This window comes from Elephantulus edwardii, unplaced genomic scaffold (genome assembly GCF_000299155.1).
Source record: "Elephantulus edwardii isolate Elephantulus edwardi_28Jun2011 unplaced genomic scaffold, EleEdw1.0 scaffold00058, whole genome shotgun sequence".
NCBI lineage: Eukaryota > Metazoa > Chordata > Mammalia > Macroscelidea > Macroscelididae > Elephantulus > Elephantulus edwardii.
The window spans coordinates 15862224-15869338 of NW_006399808.1; the positions used below are offsets into that span (position 1 = coordinate 15862224).

Here is a 7115-nt window from a genome sequence, read left to right on the forward strand (position 1 = left end):
TCAACTAACAACTATAAAAGTAATTATGAATGGCATCAGTATCAGTGTATAGGTACTAAAGATCACACCTGGTGACACTGTCAAAGAGATTGACAACTGAATAACTAGCTATAAAATTTACGCACAATCTTTCAGAAGATATGCGTTTTATGTGGCATTTCTATTTTATATGTTACATACAGGGACAGGGAGGTGAGCAGCAGACTCTGGGCTCACCACATGCCCCCCACCTCCACTTCTCATCACTCACACAGAAGCAGCAGGACATTAAATGTGGCAGCTTTGGGGGGCCTCAGGGGTTCGCGTCTGGGCCCTACTCCTCAAGGATATTAGCCCTTGTGACTTAGGAATGTTCCTTCAGGGAAACCGGGTGGGGTTATAATGAGGTGAAGCCAAGGCTAGTTCAGTGCCTTGGCCCGTCCTGCCCCTTATTCAGTTCAGGGGCTGCACTCAGAACTACCAGAGACTAGGATGCCAGGGTAGATGCAGGCAGGGCAAGTGGGGGGAAGGTTTGCTGTGGGGTCACCTGAGCCCCTCAGGACCTAGAAGGAGGAAGGGAAGTCTCTGAGTACAAGGGAGAGAAGGTGGCCAGGCCCGCCCTCTGCCCTGGACAAGGTTCCTCTGGTCAAGTCTGGGTTCAGTGTCCATTTGCTAACAATCCAGGAAAAGGGCAGGCAGGAGGCTGGGCCAGGCCCTCGGAAGCAGGGGCGTCCTCCCCAGTTAGGGGGCTTCCAGTGCCCTAGGCTGGAAGAGAGCTGTCTCATGGAAAATGAGCCCCTCCGGGTGCTTTCAGGTGCTCCCTGGCCAGATCATCCGGCACCATGTCAAAGATGAAGGGCTTCTCTGCCATGGGCTCATCCGTGGTGTCATAGCACTGTTCCAGGTACGGGTGGGCCAGTGCCTCCTCCACCATGATCTGCTTTTGGGGTTAAAGGTCAGCATCCTGTCGAGCAGTTCAAGGACTTTGGGACCTGACTTGGGGAAAAGCTTAGTCCAGGACACCTTGTTCTTGGATGCCAGAGACTGCAGGTAGTTGTAGGCCTTCATATTGATCATACAGTTCAGGTCCTCTTAGGATGAGGAGCCCAGAATACTCAGAATGTGTTTGAGCTGGTCCAGATATTGCTTGCTGGGGTAGATGGCCGGTTAGAGAGCATCAGCCAGAATATAGATCAGGGACCAGATGTCGATGGACTTGGTGTAGCCCTTCGAGTTGTGCATGATCTCCGGTGCCTTGTACCAGCGTGTAGCCACGTACTCAGTCAGGAAGCCAGTGTGGTCATGCTCAGGGTCAGCAATCCGGGCCAGGCCGAAATCACAGATCTTAAGGGCACAGGTGGTGTTGATGAGCAGGTTGGAGGGCTTTAGTTCTCGGCGGAGCATGTTGTCTGAGTGGATGTACTTGAGGCTCCACAGGATCTGATAGAGGAAGTAGCAGATGTAGTCATCACTCAGCTGTTGACTTTTGAGCAACTTGTATAGATCTGTCTCCATGAGGTCCTGCACAATATAGACGTCCCTCATGGCTTCCAGGGTCGATGCCTGCACAATGTCTCAGATGCCAGTGACAGTCTCATGGCAGAAGGGCAGCAAGGTCTGGATCTCCCTCACCATGCGCTGGCTCAAAGGGGCTGATCTTCTTGATGGGCACCCGAATCTTGTGTACGTGGTCACTGAGCTGACCACGCCGGAGGCTCCCTCACCGATGTACAGCAGCTGCCAGTAGGCATGACCCGCATCGAACAGCTGATCCTTGACTATCCCCACTTCCCCCGGGACACTCAGGCTCATGAGCACCCGGAGCTCCCTTCCGCTCCCCACGCCCCCTTTAAACGCCTCGGTTGCCATCTCCACCTCCTCCTCTTTTTTCCACCTCCTTCCCTTTTTCCAACCTCCTCCGCCTTTTCCCCTTCTCCCCCTTCTTCCCACTTATCTCTCTTCCTCCTCTTCCCCCCTCCTTTCCGTCCTCCCCCGTCCTTCTTCCTCCTTCCCTCTTTTCCCTTCCACCCCCTCTCTCCACCCACGACTGCACTCCAGCCGAAATGCATTATTTTCTATAAAAAATATCCTTGTAATTAGTTGTAACAACAAAACCACATTATTTTCTTTAAAACACACAACTTACTTCTATCAATATACCCACAAGGCTAAAAGAACAATCTATCACTACAGATCTTAAATTGGACAATGCTTAAGGATGACAGAAGAATCAATACCTTTGAGTTGTGATTTTGGAGACGAGTATTGAATATCCAGTGGACTGCTAAGAAAGCAAGCAAATCTGTTTCAGAGAAAGTGAAACCAGAGTACTCCTTTGAAGCAAGCACAGCACAGGATAAGGCAGGTTCAGATGAGTTGTTCACAGGTTTGCTTTGAATCAAGGTTGACTTGACAACACATGATAACAACAGTAATCTATTCCTAGTTGCACTTACTCCAAGACATACTTGATTGTTCTTTTAACAATTCATGGGATATTTAGTACTCTTCACCAACATCTTGGAGGCAAGAATGGTCAAGCTTCAGAGCACATAATTTGGGCATGTTGTTACAAGGATTCAGTTCTTAGAAAAGGAAATCATGCTTGCCAAGGTAGAAATCAGCATAAGAGAGAAAGATCTTCAGCAAGATAGACTGGCATCGTAACTGTAGCAATGGGGGCCAGTCTATCAGAGATTATGAGGATGGTACATTATAGGACAGAGTTCAGATTCATTGTTCATAAGGTTGCTATGAGTCATGGTCTATTTGAGGGCTTATAGCAACAACAAGAATCTGTTTCTAAGTAGCCTTGGTGGCATAGTATGTTGCATGTTGGATTGCTAACTGAAAGGTTGAAGTCTCAGGTCAACCAATGGCTCCTCAGAAGAAAGATGATAAATCTCCTCCTGTAAAGATCTGATGGATGGTCACCATGAATAAAAATGGCTTAAAGAAAATGAGTGATTGAGTAATCTATTCCTATCATTATCACTCAAATAAAATGAATATTAAAACCAATCATTTTTTTCTGTACACACTACACCTGCACAATATTGGTTTTATTTTTGTAGTGGCCAGTATTTTTAATATTTGTGGATTTAGAAAATTTTCTGTTCTTTTAATCGTACTATCAACACAAGTAAAATTTGTGAACATAGATTAATAACTTTCTGAGAAAGTAAGTAGTAATTCACAGAAAAGAAGGAAAATTTTTGAAAGTTTTCTGTTCAATTATTGATGATTTTATAACTAATTATGTAATTCAACATAAAAAATTTACAAAACAATTTTGTTGCTAGTATTTATATAAGCTAAACAACATTAGTTTTAAGGAATTTAAAACTGTATTTATTACATATATATTTCTTTAGTTAAAAATGACAATAAACATTTTAAGGATGGAAAGAGGTCCACAGGGACTAACTGGGTGACAGCAAGCTTAGTGACATCACTTTTGGCTGTTTCATGTTTTATACTCTATATCACTATCTAATTTTTCCAAATGCTTGTTTTCCTAATAAGCACCTATCTAGTAAGATCACTGATAGTCAGTTAATCAGTTGTCATTAAGTCAATTCAGATTCATTGTTCATTGTGACCACATGTATCTCAGTTACACATATGTTCTATTTTGTTTTAATGGATGAATTAATTCTTTTTTTTTAACTAAACAAAGCCATATCACCAGGTGTTTCTTCTGAGGCACCTCAAAACTTTAAACTTTCAGTTGGCATTAGAGTACATCATGTACTCTTAAGAATCATAGCATACACTCAATAAATATAACCTGATTCAAATGTATAAACTTCAGCATTACATGTTTTACTTGTTCTAAATTCTTAAAAGTTGAGGCAAGTGAACTACACACTTTCCCATGTGGACCTCCCTCTGTGAGAAAACAGAACAAGCCAAGAAGCAAAAGCAGCATTTGGCTCAAAGAATACTAGTAGAACAGAGTCCTTTATTAAGAACAATCCAATCTGAGAAACATCTTTAAAGATAATTTATCTTCTGTTCAGTTGCATCCATTTTCCTCCAGGGAAGCTTTAAACTTTGTATAAATGTTTGTAAACTCCTGCTTTCTCCATAGTTACAAACTTTGAGATCCTATTTATTTATATGGAGGAGTCAAGACTCAGGGTATTACAGCCTAGTGGAGCAGTAAGAAAATGGTACTATGAAAATATTACTTGGGACAAATAGTTGTAAAAAATATAAATCGAAGTTCCTCTAAAGAAGTTGAGCCGTCTATTTCCTTCTCACAACTCTAAGTTCTAAAAAGAAAAAAAAAATCAAATGTCATAAAGGAAGAGAAGAAACTCACACTTATGATGATACTAAGATGAGCAAATTAAGAAGCGAATCATTGGAATAAAGCAACAAAAACATCAAGGAATGAGATACGCTAAATGGTATGCAGCATCTGAGGAGAAAAACAGTTTTGAAACTGTGTACTCTACAAATGGGGAATTGAAAAATGGCACAACAAATGAAGCTGGTATCGTGTCCCTTGACTAAGACTATTGACCAAATGTTTTGCATTTGACGTTCCTGAGGCATTTATGAGAACTTGAATGGACTTTCGTGGTCGACAAAAAATGTTGATGTCTTGAGGCCTGAGAGCTTTCAACCTCATCATTTTCCAACTTGAAGACAGGAAACTGGAAAAGCTTCATGAAGTGTAAAAGAGACAAATTTCATATTTAACTGTAACAGTATGTTTCTCAATTTTTTTAAAGAGCTGGGGAATAAATCTATTAACTCAGAAGTTAATGAACCAAATGTATGTGCTTTAGCTATCTAAACAACTGAAAGTTTTTAAGTAGTCTGTAGCCTTAAAAGGGGAGTAAATTTTTTTAAAAATAGAAAATTTGGTTTTATATATTTTGTGGTGTTTTTCTTTTTTATTTTAATCACATATAGCAGAAGTCTCCAGGGAGGAAGAGAAAAAAAGGACAAAGTTAACATTTACTGAGAATTTACACGTCAGACCCATGTTAACTCTTTCAAATATAGTATCTTATTTAATCTTCAGAAAAGTCCTGTGGGTTAAATACTGATAATCTCAGTATAAACAAAAACCAAACAAGCAAAGCAAAAGAAACCATTGTGTCAAATCACATTCAGTCAAATTTTGACTGTCACACAGTCTCCAAGACTGTAATAATAAAGAGTAGCAGATGATTAACATTTTTAATCCTCACATTCACAGGTAGAAATGAGTTGTCAACACTTTGGTTAATAGATGATCCCTTAAGTAGTGCACAAATGATAATACTGAGGTCCAAGCCATATAGTTAAGCAAATGCTAATATTTTAATCCAAAGAGTATAGGCTTACTTCTGCCCTTTCTGCTTTTTGTTAAGTGCTATCAAGCCAGCTCCAAATCATAGCAATCTTATGTAGAACAGAATTGAACCCTCTTTGTTCCATTTCATCCTCACAATACTGACAATTCAAGTCCATGGTTACATCTGTATCAATTCTTATTCAAGGCCATGGTTACATCAGTATCAATTCTTCTCTAAAGTCTATCTTTCATTGACTCTCTCCTTTTCCAAGCATGATGTCTTTTTCCAGGTTCTGATCCTTTATAACAACATTCCTGCAATAGATAAGGAGAAGCCTCACCACTTCTAGATTCTGAGGGGCACTCTGACTACTCTCTATCCAAAATAGACTGGTGTGCTCTTTTGCAGGCCATGGAGTGCTCAACATTCTTCACTAACATCAGAATTAAAAGGCTCTTGTTCTTCTTTGGCCTTCCTAATGTATTGTCCAAGTTTTACATGACTATGAATATTTTATTTTTTTAAAGATATGGCTTGGATCAGATATACCTTATTCTTTAAAAAGGCAATCTTACTCCTGAATACTTTAGAAAGGTTTACATCAGTTTATTTGCCCAATATGACACATCTTTGGTTTCTTGACTACTACTTCCAGGGTAAAAACTCATAAATTGTTTATCAAGCCAAAGAACAGAAAACAAATTCAAGCCTTGAGTTGAAATACTAAAGAGTACTATGGGCAAAATCTTGAATGATACAGGACACATCAAAGGAAGATGAAAGTATTTAACAGTCACTATACCAAAAAGAATTATTTGCTACTAAAAGATTTAAATAACTACCATAGACAGATCTGGTGACTTAGTGGAAGAAGCTGCACTGCAATCCAAAGGCACATGGTTCAAATCCACCAGCTGCTGTGAGATTAACTGCCTCTGAAAACCTGCCGGAGGGTCAGCTGTGGGTCAGTTTCAACTAGATGGTACACAGTCAACAGCAGAGCCAATGGTAATGAAGGAAGAAGTTCAAGCTTCATTGAAGGCACTAGCATAAAATAAGGCCCCGGGAATTAATGGGATAATAATTGGTATACTTCAACTAACAGATGCAGTCTTGGATGTGATTCCCAATTTATACCAGGAAGTTTGGAGGAGAGTTGTTTGGGCAACTGACTGGAAGAGATAGGTGATCCCCCCCAAAAAATGTGTAAATTACTGAACAATATCATTAATATCACATACAAGCAAAGCAATGCTGCAGATAATTTAAAAAAGAAAAAAAGCTAGGTCAGAAAAAAGACAGAAAACTTCCAGAAGTGCAAACAGGATTTAGAAGAGACCAGGGATATCATTGCTGATGTCCGATGGATGCTGGCTGGAAGTAACGCATACCAGAAGAATGTCTACTTATGATTTATTGACTATGCATTGGCATTTAACTATGTGGTTCATGACAAATAATGGCTATATAGAGAAGAATGGGAATCACAGAACCTTTAATTATGATCATGTGACAGGGAGGATTTTGTGCAAACAGAGCAAACGGTAACATTACATGGTTTAAAATTAAGAAAGTATATTTCAGGATTGTATCCTTTCTGCATAACTATTCAGTCTGTATGCTAAGCAAATTATTTCGGAAGCCGAACTCTATGAAAAAGAACGTAGCAACAGGATTAGAGGAAAAGTTCCTAAAGTTGTTGTTGTTGTTATGTGCCGTCGAGTCACCTGCGACTCATAGCGACCCAATGTACAACAGCCCTAAACTCCGCTCTGTCCTGTGCCAATCGCACTGTCTCTGACACTCCCATACCAATTATCCCAGTCACTGAATCAATCCACC

At 40.3% G+C, this 7115-nt stretch overlaps 1 pseudogene; it reads right to left on the reverse strand.

Annotated features, from left to right (window-relative positions):
* Nucleotides 1-720: 720 nt before the first annotated feature.
* Nucleotides 721-1848, reverse strand: LOC102864179 (annotated as a pseudogene).
* Between the last annotated feature and the right edge of the window lie 5267 nt (nucleotides 1849-7115).